General features: G+C 33.6%; 1 protein-coding gene across 4 annotated transcripts in view; it reads right to left on the reverse strand.

Annotated features, from left to right (window-relative positions):
- LCA5 (lebercilin LCA5) overlaps positions 1–17666 on the reverse strand; it is a 96500-nt gene that overhangs the window by 28129 nt on the left and 50705 nt on the right. The gene's annotated exons all lie outside the window — the stretch shown is intronic.

Genomic DNA, 17666 nt, shown 5'->3' on the forward strand with positions numbered 1-17666 from the left:
GAACCTAAAAGTAAGTCTCTAAAAAATGCTAAATTTTTTGGCAGGCTATATCAAGTGAAAGAAGAAATACATATTCATTACTTTAGAAATAAAAATGGAGCATATAGATACAAAAATAATATATTTTAAAAATCATAAACACTATGAAAAACCTAATGCCAACAAATGCAAGATATGAAATAAAATGAATAATTTTTCAGAAAAATATAAATTACTAAAAGTGAAAAGAAATACAAGATCTGAATCAATCTATAACTATTAAATGAAGTGAGGAAATGGAAAAAAAAAACAGAAAGACAAAAATAAATTCACAAATAAGCACTACATCCAGAAGGTTTCAGAAGTGATATCTATGAAATTTTAAGAAACAGATATTCCCTATCTTTTACAATCTGAAAAAAGAGAGAACAGAAAGAAGGAAAAGCTCTCCAAGTCATTCTTTGAGAATTTTTATAATCATGATGCCAAAACTAGATAAAGACAACCTGAAAAATAAAGCCATTCTTCATTCACGATATGTGAATATTGTTGCAAAAATCCCAAATACTGGCCAAAGGAATTCAGCAATGTACACAAATTATGTCACAACTAAGAGCATTTATCCCAAGAAAGCAAAGGAAGAGAGTAATTTAAATAAATGAATGCAATTTTCCATGTTAATTAAATGAGAAAAAATAATCATTTCAATAGAAGAAAAAAAGCATTTGAACATTTAATAAAATTCAGTATTATCCATGATTTAAAATAAAATTCCTAGCAAGCTGGTAATAGAACCAAATTTCTTCACATCTAATATACACAAAATGTACACACAGAAAAGACCCAGGATATATACTAAAATGCTAAAACTGGTGATAGCTGAGTGAAATAATGTTTTTAGTTATTTTTCTCAAGTTTTTTAATAATGCATATGTGCTACTTATGTAAAAATAAAAATACAATTTCTAAAAATATGTTTCAATGAAAATAAAATACAAAGGAGATATATCTATCAACTTCAGAAAAGTACTTCCGTGGAGGGAAAGCAGAGAAAAGGATGTTTTAGAGAATAGTCTACAAGGAAACCTTAAAGTAACATCTTTTAAGTATATGATCTAAAGCAAAAGTAACAAGCTAGTAGGTTCCTGTTTTAAATATTCTCTTTTCTGTATGTTCAAAATATTTCTTAAGAAAAACATTAAAAGTGCTTTTAGAAATTAAAGACATATAATGAAAAAATGTAAATAGTGGTTATCTTTTACTGGAAGGATTACAAGTATTTTTCCTCCTACTTTACTGTCAATTTAAAAATGTCTTTAAGAAAAAATTTAAATACTTAACTAATATTTCACCAAAAGGAAAGATCACAGAATTGTAACTTTTTAGGTTTATATAACTTAACAACTTTTGCAAGCAAATCCAAAGGATAATTAATCTCACCCCCCACTTACTATTTAATTAATAAAGCAATATATACTTACATAAAAATATTAATATTGCATGTGTTCACACAGGTTTATAAATGGCAGTTGTTTTAATCTCTGCTAAGTTATTCTGAGTTATTCTAAATGCTGAAGATTTAGACCCTTGGGTAAACAAGGACCATAGCCCACCTTATAGAAGAGTTGCTTTACAATATTACTAGTAAGTGGTCATTCAGCATCTGTACAAATAGTTCTGATGGCAGAAAGTCCAGTAATTCAAAGGGCACTGATTTTATTATCATTGGACAATTCCAATTTATTTTGGAGCTCCTTATGAATAAGCAGTAACCTGCTTATTCAACCTAAAAATGTTAGGTTTGTACTACCTTCAGCAACATCCAAGAGCATATCCATTTCTCCTCTTCCAACAAAACAGCTCTTTAACTACTGAAACACATTACATTTTCCCTTTACCTGAATCTTATTCACACTTCCATGGTGCTTCCACTGTTTCTTATATTCCCATTTTTTTTTTTTTTTTACTTCTGGTTCTCCTGCTTGCTCTATACATGTCAGTCTGTTACCTAAAATTTGGTGTCTGTTTTAAAATGTTATCTGGCCAGTAAAATTAATTATTATTATTTCCTAGAGCCTGAGGACCAGCATAATTGGTTAATTGGTTTTTTTCCTTCTGTTAACTTTTTAAGCAGCTATATGACCATAGATTCAACAACTAAAATGCTATGCTTTTTTTAAAACTTCAATTACTTTCAAATCAAGTCTCCCATATGATACCCACAAAATAGATGGAAAAAATTGAGGACTCAACAGTTAACCAGATTAAATTTTATCTTGCTTGTTTGGGGCCAGATTTTGATCAATTCAATCTTAAACTTGTCATCCATCAAATTAGCTGTCCTTCCTATTTCTGAAACCTGTCATGAATGCCACTTTCTTTCATTGATCCATCTATCCACTCATTCCTTTAAGAAACATTAATTCTAGCCAGATAGAATGTCAAATGTTGCAAATACAAAATCAAATAAGACCTGTTCTTACCCCTAAGGAGCCTAGTCAAATTGACCAATAAATATGATGACAAAGGGCTGGGGCTTAAAATGGCACTCCAAAGCACTCACCTAAGAATGTTCTCTCCAACCTGACAGCTATTTACTGGCACCCTTTAGGTTCAGTTACTGATCCAATTGTAAAGCTTTCTAACATTTTCGACTAGTCCACATTTTTCCATTAAAACACAAGAAAGATTTACTGTATCTACTATATACAAAGATATACTGTATCTACTACCATCTGGTAGATATAGTACATACCTACAGAAAATAGATGTATCTACATAAGTGGTATAGTATAGTATGTAGTATATACTGTATAGTTTATAATATATAATTTAGAATTGAATGTATATATTTTATGTACATAGAAAAATTAGTAGATATAGTATTTTTTTTTTGATGTACCAATCTTGCAGTCTAATAAGGAAAAGAGTAAGGTAGTTCTAAGTCAGAAATATGTTCCAAAACATATTCGAAAATTTGGTAGAGATTGGCATTAAGTTTACTGATTAATAGCTTCTAACATCTTCCTCTGCGTGCCTTTGAAAACACTGGTGCTTGCTTTTTCTCACTTTTCTTACCTATCCCTAGTCTTCCTAAGTCCCCAATGTATACTGACAAAGGTTCTGAAACCATATTCATAAGGTTCTTCAGTTCTCCGGGGGATGATACATTCGAATGTGGAAACTGAGCTAATTTAAATGAGTTATCTCTTATTATTTCTTCATCTGCTTTGAGCAGGACAAGATAGAAGCAAACTTGGAATCTAATAGTTATACCTCCTCTGAGCATTACAAGCAGTGGACTTTGGTCTTATTACTCTAATGAAATCGCTGTTGTTCTCTTTTAAAATGTTTATAAGCCTTTGCTTATTCTGATATTGTCTTCCAACATACAGTTAGATTTTACTCCACAGTATTGAGCATTGTTAATACCAAAAATAAAACAGGTTTCAGAAGTGGTTCCCACTCAATAAATTGTATACAGAGAATTAACAAGATATGACAGATTTTGAAAAAAAACAATGTTTCTTTTCCAGCATGTGCATCACCTTATTAGAAGATACTGATAAAATAGCCAAATTTTAATATTTTTATCCATGTTATAAAATCATGATAAAACTCAAATGTACTATTACAAGAGAATCCTATTACTCAGCTTTTAAATATGTGATAAAATAAGATTTTACTAAAATGATAATAGACTAGAAAGAGCAAAAGAATGGGACACAGCAGACTGTAGTTCTAGTTCCAGACATGTGATTCTAGTGACCTGTGTGATTCTATGTGATCTAGAAGAAGAAAAATAACATCTCTCTGTCCTAGCTTCCTCAACTGTTAAATGCTTAAGTTGGACTAAACAGTTCCCCAAGAAGGTGTTTCAGGGGCTGCATCAGATTGCGGGGCAAGTGAGTTTTTGAAGCACTCTCTGCAACCTAACTCACCAGTCACCACACAGAATAGTTCGGCCTTTATCTGGCTGCCTCTGAAGAAATGCTAAAATTTGAAAAACCAATGGATGAAATCAGTACTTTCAAAAATTTTTTGAAAAACAATAGAACCCTTGAAGTACACTGAGCTCATTTGCAAACCAATGCAAAAAACAATTTCCATGGTCCTTTCAAAGTCTCCAATACTACCATGCTATGATGTATTTCCTTTTAAATAACATACTTTTCTCTGAGTGTACTTTATTTTTTATCCATACATTAGGTGCTTAGTAAGTAGTTGGCAGTAAGCTAGAATCATCATGAACTTTACCTCTAACACTGTTTATCACCACCCGCAAGATTTTACAGACTGGAAACTTAGGTTCAACTAATCTAAGTGGTACTGGATTTCACAAAGATAGCCCAGTATAGAACCAGAATCTGAACCTAGTTTGTGTGCATGTGTGCATGTATAAAATTCTCTTCCATTAGGAACTTAACACCTTAGGAAGTAGGTATTCGTCAACAGCATAATTAAATATAAATAACTTTTTATTTGGTCTTAAATTTTGAGCCAATAATTTCTGACAAGTTGGCACAACTCATCAATGTTTCCATATTAAAGATGCTTTCATAAAAATACGTGTTTTTAAAAACCTTCTGGGGCGCCTGGGTGGCTCAGTCGGTTAAGTGACTGACTTCAGCTCAGGTCATGATCTCGTGGTTAGTGAGTTCAAGCCCCGTGTCCAGCTCTCTGCTGACAGCTCGGAGGCTGGAGCCTACTTCAGATTCTGTGTCTCCCTCTATCTCTTGGTCCCTCCCCCTGATTTTACTCTGTCTCTCTCTGTCTCTAAAAAATGAATACAAACATTTAAAAAAATAAAAATAAAATAAAAATCTTCTTGAATGATATCACAAGGAAAGCCAATTTAATCATAAAAGATCTTAACTTGATTACCATAAGAAAAACTATTATCCAGTAGCATTTTTTAGATTCCTTGTATTAACAAATAACCAAAAGTGATTTGAAAATGCTTTACTGATCCAGAGATTTCCACTTCCAGGAATTTCCATTAGTATACTTACATATGCATGCAAAGACTTAAGTTCACTGCCATGTATAATTACACTATCAAAACAAGTTCCTAACATATATGTTAGTAAGGGAAGAGGTTGAACGTATTATAATGTTTCTACACAATGGAAGAATATACCACCTTCAAAGAGAATGAAGCAGGAGGGATCTGTTTCAAGAAGCCCAAAGGACCCCAAATAGCTTGAACCCAAATAAAACTACATCAAGACATGCTATAATAAAATTGTACAAAATCAAAGACAGCAGTTTAAAAACATCAAGAGAAAAGGAAGAAATTACACGCAAAGGAACGCCCATAAGATAATCTTTGGATTTCTCAACAGAAACTTTTCAGGCCAGAAAAGAATGGGATGACATATTCAAAATATTCCAAGAAAAAACCCCATCAACCAAGAATGCTACCTGGCAGAGCTGTCCTTAGGCAATGGAGAAATAAAGACTCCCCCTAACAAATAAGACCTGAGGGAATTCATCACCGTTACACCTGTCTTATAGAAAATGCTGAAGGGAGTTGAGTGGGAATAAGAGAACACTAGTTAATATCATAAAAACATAAGAAGGCAGAGTAAAATTCACTGGTAATGGTAAATACAGAGTCAAAGTTGGATCCTGTCATATGGTAATTTCAATGCATAATTCAACTACAACTCTAGATTAAAAGTTTTTAAAAATACAGTAAAAATAACCATAACTACAGTAATCTTATTAGTTATACAATATTAAGTAATATGTAAATTGTAACATTAACCTAAAATATGAGGGGAAAGAGAAGTAAAAGTGTAAAGCTTAGGAATTCTATTGAAGTTAACTTATTAGTTTAAAATAGAGGGTTATAGTTTAAAGATATTTGATGTGTAAATAAAATATGATAAACAAGGAAAAAATCTGTAGTAATTACACAAAAGAATATGATAAAGAAGTCAAAGCATACTGACAACACGAGACATCAAAACACACAAAAAAGACAACAGGATCACAAACAAGGAACAAGAGATCCATAGAACCAGAAAATGATTAACAAAATGGCACTAGTATGTTGTTACTTATCAATAATTTCTTTAAGTATAAATGGATTAAGTTCACCAATCAAAAAATATAGAAATGATAGTGGAATGCTTTAAAAAAAAAAAAAAATCCGGGGCGCCTGGGTGGCTCAGTCTGTTAAGCGTCTGACTTTGGCTCAGGTCATGATCTTGCAGTTCGTGGGTTCAAGCCCCACTTCAGGCTCTGTGCTGACAGCTCAGAGCCTGGAGCCTGCTTCAGATTCTGTGTCTCCCTCTCTCTCTGCCTCCCTACCCCCACTCATCCTCTGTCTCTGTCTCTCAAAAATAAATAAAAACATTTAAAAAAAATTTTTTTTAATCCATTGATATGCTGCTTACAAGAGACCCAGTCTATGGCCATATCACCCTGAAAGCGCCCCATCTCATCTGATCTCAGATGCTAAGCAGGGTGGGGGCCTGGTTACTACTTGGATGGGAGACAAGAGACCCAACTATAGCCTTAAAGGCACACAAAGACTGAAAGAAGGGATGGAAAGTCATTCAAATAAATGATATCCAAAAAAAAAAAAAGAAAAAAGAAAAAAAAAATGGTGGCAGCTATAGACAAAAGATACTTTAAACTAACAAATGTAAAAAGAGACAAAGGTGATTATTATATAATGATAATGGGGCCAATGCATCAAGAGGATATAATAATTGTAAATATTTATGCACCCAGGATCAGAGTACGTAAATACATAAAGTAAAAACCAACAGAACTAAAAGGAGAAATAAACAGCAATACCAAATAACAGTTGGAGACTTTAATAACCCACTCTCGACAATCGATAGAACATCTAGGCAGAGAATTAATACAGAAAGAAGAGATTTGAAAACTATAGACCAAACAGGCCTAACGTATGCATATCCAACAACAGAATACATATTCTTCTCAAATGAAAATGAAACATTTTCTATGATAAACTACATGTTAGGCCACAAAACATCCTTAGCAAATTCAAGATTAAACTCATACCATGTATTTTCTCTAGCCACAATGGTATAAAACTAGAAATCATTAACAAGAGGAAAACTGGAAAATTCAAAAATACATGGAAATTAACATTCTTGAACAACCAGTATAGCAAAGAAAAATAAAGGGGAAATTTTAAAAGTATCTTAGACAAACAAAAATGGAAACATAACATACCTTAACTTATGGGATCCAGTAAAGGTAGTTCTAAGAGTGATGTTCACAGCAATAAATGCCTACAGTAAGAAGCAAAATCATGCCAAATAAACAACCCAAATCTACATCTTAAGGAACTGTAATGAGAACAAACTGAACCCAAAGTTAACAAAGGAAAAAACAGAGAAGACTCAAATCAACAAAACTATAACTGAAAGGGAGACATTACAATTGATAACACAGGCATATAAAGAATCATGAGGCTACTATGAATAACTATACACCAATAAACTCAACAACCACAGGAAATGGAAAAATTTTTAGAAACATACAACCTACCAAGACTAAATCAGGAAGAAATAGTCTGAAGAGATGAATCACTAGTAAGGAGATTGATCCAGTAATCAAAAATCTCCCAACAAAGAAAAGCCCAGAACCTGATGGCTTCACTGGTGAACTTTACCAAACATCTGAAGAAGGATTAATGCCAATCCTTCTCAAACTTTTTCAACAACTGAAGAGAAGGGAATACTCTCAAACTCATTTTACAAGGCATGTATCACTCTGATACCAAAGCCACAAAAGGACACTATCAGAAGGAAAAAAAAAAAAAAATACAATATCCCTGGTGAAAACAGATGTAAAAATTCTCAATAAAATACTAGCAAATCAAATTTAGCAGCCGTTTCAAAGAATCATTTGCCATGATCAAGTGGGATTTATACTTGGAATGCAAGCAAGGATAGTTCAACATATAGAAATCAACAATGTGATACACACATTAATAAAATGAAAGAAAAAAATCATAATCATTTCAATAGATACAGAAAAAGCATTTGACAAAAATGTTTTATCAACAAATATTCGTAATTCATATTCAAATTGTATTATCAACAAATGTTCATAATTAAAACCCTTAACAAATTAGGTATAGAAGGAACATACCTCAACATAATAAAGGCCATATATGTTGGCCATAGCTAATACCATACTCAATAGTGAAAGGCTGAAAGCTTTAGCTTTTCCTTTCAGAAACAAGACAAAGGTACCCACTCACCATTCCTATTTAATAGAAGGCCTACCTATAGCAAACAGGTTAAAAAAAATTTTTAAGGCATCAGAATTGGGGAGAAAAAGCAAAATTGTCTCTATTTGAGATGACATGAATTTATATATAAAAAATAATCCTAAAGACTCAACCAAAAAACTGTTAGAATGATACAAAATTAATCTACAAATATCAGTAATGTTTCTGTACACTAACAATAAATTATGTGAAAAAGAAAGAAAACAATCCCATTTATAATAGCACCAAAGCAATAAAATACTTAGGATTAAACTTAACCAAGGAGAAGAAAGATCTCTACTCTGAAAAATACAAGACACTGTCAAAAGATATCAAAGAGGGCACAAATAAATGGAAAAAGGTAACTTGTGTTCATAGAAGGGAAGAATTAATAGTATTGTTAAAATGTCCATACCACCCAGAGCTATCTATAAATTCAATGCAATCACTATCAAATCCCAATGGCATTCCTTAAAGGAATAGAAGAAAAATCCTAAAACTTGCATGGCACCACAAAGACCCTGAATAGCCAAGTGCTCCTGAAAAAGAGTAACAAAGCAGGAGGCATCACACGTCCTTATTTCAAGCTATACTATAAAGCTACAGTAATCAAAACAGTATGGTACTGGCATAAAAACAAAGAGATCAGTGGAGCAGAAATGAGAACCTGGAAATAAATCCAAGTATTTATGGTCAGCTAATATTTGACAAGAGAGCCAAAAATACTTAATGGAGAAAAGCAGTCTTTTCAATAAATGGTCTAGGGAAGTTGGATATTCACATGTAAAAGAATGAAACTAGACCTCTAACTTACACTACTCTTAAATATTAACTCAAGGTGGATTAAAGACTTAGGCATAAGACCGGAAAAGATGAAACTCCTATAAAAAAGGAAAAAAGCTCTAAGACATGGATCACGGTGATGATTTTTTGGACAGAACACAAAAGCACAAGCAACAAAATAAAAAATATACAAGAAGAGAGTACACCAAACTAAAAAGTTTCTGCACAGTAAAAGAAACCATCAACAAATTAAAAAGACAACATACTGAATGGGAAAAAATATTTGCAAGCCACCTATCAGATAAGGGGTTAAAATCCAAAATATATAAAGAACTCCTAAATTCCTACAACTCAATAGCAAAAGAAAGTCCACTTAAAAATGGGCAGACCTGAATAGACATTTTCCAAATGTCTTCCAAAGAAGATATATGAAAGGCCAACAGATACGTGAAAGATGCTCAACAGCACCAGTCATTAGGGAAATGCAAATCAAAACCACAATGAGATATTACCTCATGCCTATAAGAGTGGCCATAATCAAAAAGACAAGAGATAACAAATGCTTGTAAGGATGTGAAGAAAAGGAAACCCTTATGCAGTTGGTAGGACTGTAAACTAGTACAGCCAATACGGAAAACAGTATGAAGTATCCTTTAAAAAACTAAAATTACACTGAACCTATGGTCCAACAATTCCACTTTTGAGAATATATCCAAAGGAAACAAAAATACTAACTCTAAAAGATATCTGTGTCCCCATGTTCATAGCAACATTATTTATAATAGCTAAGACATGAAAACTTCCTAAGTGTCCATCAATGGATGAATGGATAAAGATGTGGTGTATACACACACATACAATGGAATATTATTCAGCCATAAAAAATGAGAAAATCCTTCCATTTGGGACAGCATGGATGGACCTTTAAAGCATTATGCTAAGTAAAATAAGTCATAAAGAGACAATTATTGTATGATCTCACCTACATGTGGCATATTTAACCAAAAAGAAAATTCCTAGAAAAAGCAATCACACTTGGAGTTACCAGGAGGAAAATGGGGGGAGGGAGAATTGGAGAAAGATGGTCAAAAGGCATAAGTTTCCAGGTATGAGATAAATAAATAAATACTAGAGATGTAATGTACAACAGGGTGACTATAATTAACACTGCTATATGACATATATGAAAGTTGTTACAAGAGTAAATCCCAGGAGTTCTCATGACAGGGAAAAAAACATTTATTTTTCTTTTTTTGATTTCTCTTTTTACTGACTGTATATAAGATGATGGATGCTTACTAAACTTATTATGATAATCATTTCACAATATACGGAAACCACTATGCTGTACACCTTAAATTTATACAGTGTTGTATGTCAATTATATCTCAATATACCTGGAAAATTTAAAAAAAGAATGAGGCAGATTTTATTCATGCTGTGAGTTTATATATATACATATATATGTGTGTGTGTATATATATATAGATATATATATAATCTTGTATGTATGCACACAATAACATGTAACATGTAAAGAGTACCAAAATATGTTTCAGTAAAAACAACATACTAAGCAGTGTGCATGGTACACTCCCATTATAGTTAGTGAATAAAAAAAGGATCTTTATGAACTTGTACATGTTTTTAAAAAATTTTTTTTTTAATGTTTATTTATTTTTGACAGAGACAGAGACAGAATGCGAGTGGGTTAGGGGGAGAGAGAGAGGGAGACACAGAAGCAGAAGCAGGCTCCAGGCTCTGAGCTGTCAGTACAGAGCCTGATGCGGGGCTCGAACTCACGAGCTGTGAGATCGTGACCTGAGCCAAAGTCGGACGCTCAACCGACTGAGCCACCCAGGTGCCCTGAACTTGTACCTGTTGAGATGATTTCTTAACAGTGATTATTTCTTGGAAAGGAGTCTACAAGGATAACAGAAAGGATAGTGATGTTTCGTTGTCTACTTCTCTGTATTATTTGAATTTTTAGGACTTTTGTAATGCTTGTATTACTTTTCAACAGAAACATTATTTTAATTTAAACATTAACATAAAATTGCTATAACAATTGTTCTAACTAAATGGATAGTTTGAAAGGATCCTGTAAAATTTATTCTCTGGATAAAGAGTATTAAACTTTACCCTTGAATCACAGATCCCATAATTTCATTGTAAATACACTCCCACCAAAATTGGTAAAAATATTTGTAAACAATATAAGAAAATCTAGCCAATTCCTTGAATAATTATACAATAAAAAATTAGTAAGATCTCAACAAATGCTATTATATTTTACAAGCAGTTCCTTTTTTTAGCATTAAAAATCTTTCATTTTCCCAATATTCAACAGACATAATAAGGACTTCATTATTTTTTAATAAATATGGTTTACCACGCTAAAAACACTTTTGGCCCATAAAAGATTTGAAAACATGATTTATACTCATCAGGTTTCAGAAACAAAAGGCGGCTCAAATCATTCCATTTCACTCCTCAGATGAAACAACTGAAACCTGTCAATTAAGGGACCTGCACTAAGTCAGAGTGGGACAAAAACAAAACTGATTTCTCGGTTTGACCTCCAAATGTGCTAATTAGTTTCATTTTTTAAGAAATAATACAGACCAAGTAAGTGAGGCAACGAGGGGCGTTCTGGCTTTCGGTTTCTGAAGGGTGAAAGGACAGAAAATGCTTAGAGCAGATACCTAGACACAAGAGTAAGGTATGGCAGGGAAAGATGCAGGAAAAGGACCCAATACTAGACAGTTCCATTCTGGTTCTGAATGAACTAGGAAGCGTAAGAGAAGATAATGATGAATCAATTCTTATTTTTGAAAATGGTTTACATTGGAGGGCTATGTTTGTATCACGGAGAAACAAATACCCACTCGAGGGCAGCTCTAGGGTCAAGGGAATTTGAATGCTAGTCTCTAACAGGAAAATCTATCAAAAGAAAAAGAAGAGTATTCAAACCTCCTTTCATAGCTGTATCATACTCAAGCTACTCAAATCACTCCCCAAAATCTTTAAAAATTTCTAAAAAGGAAGAGAAAGCCTTGTTAATAATGTTTTTCTAACAAGGTAATTTATTTAGTTTACTCTGTGCCAATTCAATACTAAAACACAGTTGGATTTTTTTAATGTATTAAGTGTACACCCTACAGTTTACTGGTATCCTTTTAATAGCATGAATATGGTATTACAATTATGATCTTTTCATAACTTTGTAGATAATTTTCTTATTTAATGACTAAGGATTCTTAAGATAGTTACAACTCATGGTATTTGCTTTATTGGTCTTCCCTATGACCGTATGCTACTGTACCCTTAGATGAGGAATGCAACCAGAGCTCTGTGTTTCTAATGAGGAATGGGGACAGAATTAGTGCCTTTACCTTCAGCTGCTACTGGAGGCCAGCTGCAGGCCTCGTAAACCATGGTGGATGCAGGTTGGCAGTCATCAAAAGAGACTGCATTTGGGGGTAATCACAAATGAACTTGCTAATAAAGAACTATTTATGTTAAATCAGTGATTCTCAACGAGAGGTGCAGGGATCACCTAAAGGTCCCTTAGACACTTTCAGGAGTCTGCAAGTTCAGAACCCTTTTATAATGAAATATTATTTGCTGTTTTCACTCATCATCATGAATATATGTTAGAATTTTCCAAAGGCTATATATATAATATGTGACAATATATAAAGAAAATGGTCAGCATTTAGAAAATCTACCTAATACAATGAACAAGTACAGAAGTGATATGACAGAGTACAAAAAGTTCACTGATCCATGGCTTCAGATTCCACTCTGCAACAAACCTATAAGAAACACCACTTACTATGTTTTGATCTAGTATCAAAGAGGCCTATCTAGCTATCTGAAAAGGCTTCTAAAATGTTCTTCCATTTTCTAACTCCTATAGACATTTGTGTGAGGCTGCATTTTTTAAATATCTATCAACCATAATAACATACAGCAACAGACTGAATGCAGAAGCAGCTTTAAGTATGCAGGTGTCCTCTATATTAAGCCTGGCATTGAATAAAACTGCAAATATAGAAAACAATGCCACTCTTCTCTCATTTTTTGTTTAGAAAATACAATATTTTTCATTAAAAAATATTATAACACGTAGTCAGTTGTTTATTATTATTTTTAAATAAATTAAGAAATATAGTTAAATGTTCTCAGTTTTCATTTCTGATATACCCACATAAACAAAAGCTCCTGGGGAAGGGGGGTCTGTAATGTTTAAACATATCAACAGGTCTTCAGACCACAAACTGGGAATCACTGCATTATATAACTAAAAATGTTTTTCTGCTATAAAAGCACACTTTTATATTTTTTGCAGCTTTTTTATACTTTGCTGCAGTTTTATTTAACTATTAAATATTACATATAACTTAATATTTAAGTTAATATATTAAAATGGGGCTACTACTGAACAACTCTATTCAGTAAATTAACTGAAGTAAAAGCCAAAATGATGGTATAAAGCCAACCATAAATGAAGAAATAAATATGTAGTCTGATTTACCTGTCTGCCCCTTTGTACTGAATTAAACAAGTTTAACCATATCAAGCAGTTCTTCATCCCTGGTATATGGTCCATTTTGGGGCAGACCATATCACACAAGGGAAAAAATAGAGGTCATAGGTGGTTGTCTCCACTCATACCTTTGGTTATTTGTCTCCCTAAACATGTATCTACTTCTAAACTACCATGCTCCTAAATCATGGGGACTCTGTGCATTCTCTCAGTTCCATCAACTAACAAAATAAGCCTGCACCCAACGTAGAGAGAGGATGATAGTCAGAGGGATGTTTTTCCACAGCTAAATTATTTATAGGTAACTTGGAAAATGCTTTTTGTCCTGTCCTCTAAAAAGAAAATATAACTCAAAAGGGAGTAAGAATCATGGCCTGAAATCCTTCCTGGAATGAGACAATCACTAAACAAATAAACAAACCTGCCTGCCATGAGTTCCAGCCTAAGGAACATAAAAGAAAAAGCTACACCAAATGAAACAAAAAACACCATACAGTCATTCTTAAGAAACAGTAGCACAGACCTTAAAGATAGCACTACTATTTCACTGCAATTTCAAGGGATACTCAGGACTTTCCTGGGTTTTAGTTATGTAAAATGAAACACCACAATTGAGCTCCTTGAGGTCTCTTTTATCCAATTAGTGGTACTGACTATAACCTATTGAGTTTGAAGAAAAAAGATTAACCTTGTGTTGGATAAAGTAATAAAATATGAATAAATGTATGAGGCACAAAAACAAAAGCTAATTTTCACAGTAAATCAAGAAACTCACGAGTACAGATTTCAAATTCTGGATTGATCACTGAGATTACGGAAAATATAATTACAAATTGGGCCAAAGGCTTTAGGAAGTATGAAAAGGTAGGAATTAGCCTCAGGTGGGCTGCTGAGGCTCCTCCATTTAGAAAAGAGTTGGTATTGGGGCGCCTGGGTGGCTCGGTCGGTTAAGCGTCCGACTTCGGCTCAGGTCATGATCTCACGGTCCGTGGGTTCAAGCCCCGCGTCGGGCTCTGTGCTGACAGCTCAGAGCCTGGAGCCTGTTTCAGATTCTGTGTCTCCCTCTCTCTGTGACCCTCCCCCGTTCATGCTCTGTCTCTCTCTGTCTCAAAAATAAATAAACGTTAAAAAAAAATTAAAAAAAAAAAAAAAAAGAAAAGAGTTAGTATGTCAGTACTCACTCTAAATGTTAATGTACTAAATGCTCCAATCAAAAGACCTAGGGTATCAGAATGGATAAGAAAATAAGACCCATCTATATGCTGCTTACAAGAGACTCATTTTAGACCTAAAGACACCTACAGATTCAAAGTAAGGGGATGGAGAAACATCTATCATGCTAATGGTCATCAAAAGAAGCTGGAGTGACCATGCTTATACCAGACAAACTAGATTTTAAAATAAAGACTGTAACAGATGAAGAAGGGCATTATATCATAATTAAGGGGTCTATACACCAAGAGGATCTAGCAATTATAAATAGTTATGCCCCAATGTGGAGGCACCCAAATACATAAATCAATAAATCACAAACATAAAGAAACCCATTGATAATAATACCGTACCAGGAGAAAACTTCAACACCCCACGTACAGCAATGGACAGATCATATAAGCAAAAAACCAACAAGGAAACAATGGTTTTGAATGACACGCTGGACCAAAAGGACTTAACAGATGTATTCAGAACATTTCATCCTAAAGCAGAATACACATTTTTCTCAAGTGCACTGGAACATTCTCCACAATAGATCACATACTGGATCACAAATCAGCCCTCAAGTACAAAAAGAGCAAGATCATACCTTGCATATTTTCAGACCACAATGCTATGAAACTTGAAATCAACCACAAGAAAAAATTTGGAAAGACTGCCAATACTTGGAGATTAAAGAACATCCTATTAAAGAATGAATGGGTTAACCAAGAAATTAAAGAGAAAAGGAAAAAGTACATGGAAGCCAATGAAAATGAAAACATGACAGTCCAAAACCTTTGGGATGCAGCAAAGGCAGTCACAAAAGGGAAGTATGTAGCATCCAGGGATTCCTAAAGAAGGAAAAAGGTATCAAATATACAACCTACCCTTACACCTAAAAAAGCTAGAAAAGAAAGCAAATAAAGCGTAAAGCCAGGAAAAGAAGGAAAATAATAAAGATTAGAACAGAAATCAATGATACTGAAATAAAAAAAAAACACAATAGAACAGATCAATGAAAACTGGTTCTTTGAAAGAATTAACAAAATTGATAAGCCCCTACCCAGATTGATCAAAAGAAAAAGGAAAGGATCCAAATAAATAAAATCACAAATGAAAGAGGAGAGATTGCAACCAACACCACAGAAATACAAACAATAATAAGAGAATCTTATGAGCAATTTTATGACAACAAATTGGGCAATCTGGAAGAAATGGGCAAATTCCTAGAAACACATACACTACCAAAACTGAAACAGGAAGAAATAGAAAATTTGAACAGACCCATAACCAGTAAAGAATTGAATCAGTAATCAAAAATCCCCCAACAAACAAGAGTCCAAGGCCAGACGGCTTTCCAGGAGAATTCTACCAAACATTTAATGAAGAGTTAACACCTATTCTTTTGAAGCTATTCCAAAAAAATAGAAATGGAAGAAAAACTTCCAAACTCATTCTATGAGACCAGCACTACCTTGATTCCAAAGCCAAAGACCCCACTAAAAAGAAGTACAGACCAATCTCCCTGATGAACATGGATGCAAAAATTCTCAACAAAACACTAGCCAACTGGATCCAACAATACATTAAAAGAATTATTCACTATGACCAAGTGGGATTTATTCCTGGAATGCAGGGCTGGTTTAATATCTGCAAATCAATCAATGTGATACATCACATTAATAAAAGAAAGAATAACAACCACATGATCCTCTCAATAGACGCAAACAAAGCATTTAACAAATTATAGCATCCTTTCTTGATAAAAACCCTCAAGAAAGTAGGGATAGAAGAAACATAATTCACAATCATAAAGACCATATACAAAAGACCCACAGCCAATATCATCCTCAATCAGGATGAGAGCTTTTCCCCTAAGGTCAGGAACATGACAGAGATGTCCACTCTCACCACTGTAATTCAACATAGTGTTGGAAGTCGTAGCCTCAGTAATCAGGCAACAAAAATAAAAGGCATCCAAATCAGCAAGGAGGAAGTCAAACTTTCACTCTTCGTAGACAACATGATATCTACATGGAAAATCCAAAAGACTCCACCAAAAACCTGCTAAAATGGACTCATGAATTCAGCCAAGTAGCAGGATATAAAATCAATGTACAGAAATCAGTTGCATTTCTATACAGCAATAATGAAGCAACAGAAAGAGAAGTCAAGGAATTAATCCCATCTACAATTGCACTAAAACCCATAAAATGCCTAAGGAATAACCTAACCAAAGAGGTGAAAGATCTGTACGCTGAAAACTATAGAAAGCTTATGAAAGAAACTGAAGAAGACACACAAAAAAAGGAAAAACATTTCATGCTCATGGATTGGAAGAACAAATATTGTTAAAATGTCGATACTACCCAAAGCAATCTACATATTCAATTCTATCCCTATCAAAATAACAACAGTATTTTTCACAGAACTAGAACAAACAATTCTAAAATTTGTATGGAACCAGAAAAAAACCCAAATAGTCAAAGTAATGTTAAAAAAGAAATCCAAAGGTGGAGGCATCACAATTCCTGACTTCAAGCTGCATTACAAAGCTGCAGTCATCAAGACAGTACGGTACTGGCACAAAAACAGACACATAGATCAATGGAACAGAACAGAGAACCCAGAAACGGACCCACAAATATGGCCAACTGATCTTTGACAAAGCAGAAAAGAATATCCAATGGAAAAAAGACGGTCTTTTCAGCAATGGTGGTGGGAAAACTGAACAGCAACATGCAGAATAATGAAGCTGGACCACTTTCTTACACCATACACAAAAATAAACTCAAAATGGATGAAAGACCTAAACGTAAGACAGGAAGCCATCAAAATCCTAAAGGAGAAAACATGCAACAATCTCTTTTTTCTTGGCCGCAGCAACTTCTTACT

This window comes from Panthera uncia, assembly GCF_023721935.1.
Source record: "Panthera uncia isolate 11264 chromosome B2 unlocalized genomic scaffold, Puncia_PCG_1.0 HiC_scaffold_24, whole genome shotgun sequence".
Taxonomy (NCBI): domain Eukaryota; kingdom Metazoa; phylum Chordata; class Mammalia; order Carnivora; family Felidae; genus Panthera; species Panthera uncia.